General features: G+C 44.9%; 1 long non-coding RNA gene across 1 annotated transcript in view; it reads right to left on the reverse strand.

Moving 5' to 3' along the window:
- LOC103605652 overlaps nt 1–432 on the reverse strand; it is a 21,717-nt gene that overhangs the window by 15,535 nt on the left and 5,750 nt on the right. The gene's annotated exons all lie outside the window — the stretch shown is intronic.

Consider the following 432-nt stretch of genomic DNA (forward strand, 5'->3'; position numbering starts at 1 on the left):
TTAAATAGCTAATACATGGCAAATAATTTAGAAGAATTTCTGGCACATAGTAAGCTCTTAAGAAATGTCAGCCATTATCAATAGGTGTTGTTTTCATTAATAGTTGATGTTTTAAAGGCTCCTCTGACATCTATTGACTGATCTCATTGTCAGCTTTGTTGTTTATCTACCCTATCTGGAAGAGCTGTGACTGTCCAACCTCATGGGTCCTATCGGCATCTGGAGGTCACTGTTGAGGACGGAAGCTGTGTCCACTCAGAATCAAGTCCCAGGCAAAGTGACTGTCACTGAGTCTTGACCCAAGCTCACTGCCCTAGGACTCAGGCCCTTTCTGACCTAAGGATGCATCTTCATGCTGCCTGGAAGCTGTGCATCCCCCTCTACACACACACACACACACACACACACACACACACACACACACACACACAC

This window comes from Galeopterus variegatus, unplaced genomic scaffold (genome assembly GCF_000696425.1).
Source record: "Galeopterus variegatus unplaced genomic scaffold, G_variegatus-3.0.2 Scaffold5958, whole genome shotgun sequence".
Classification (NCBI taxonomy): Eukaryota; Metazoa; Chordata; class Mammalia; order Dermoptera; family Cynocephalidae; genus Galeopterus; species Galeopterus variegatus.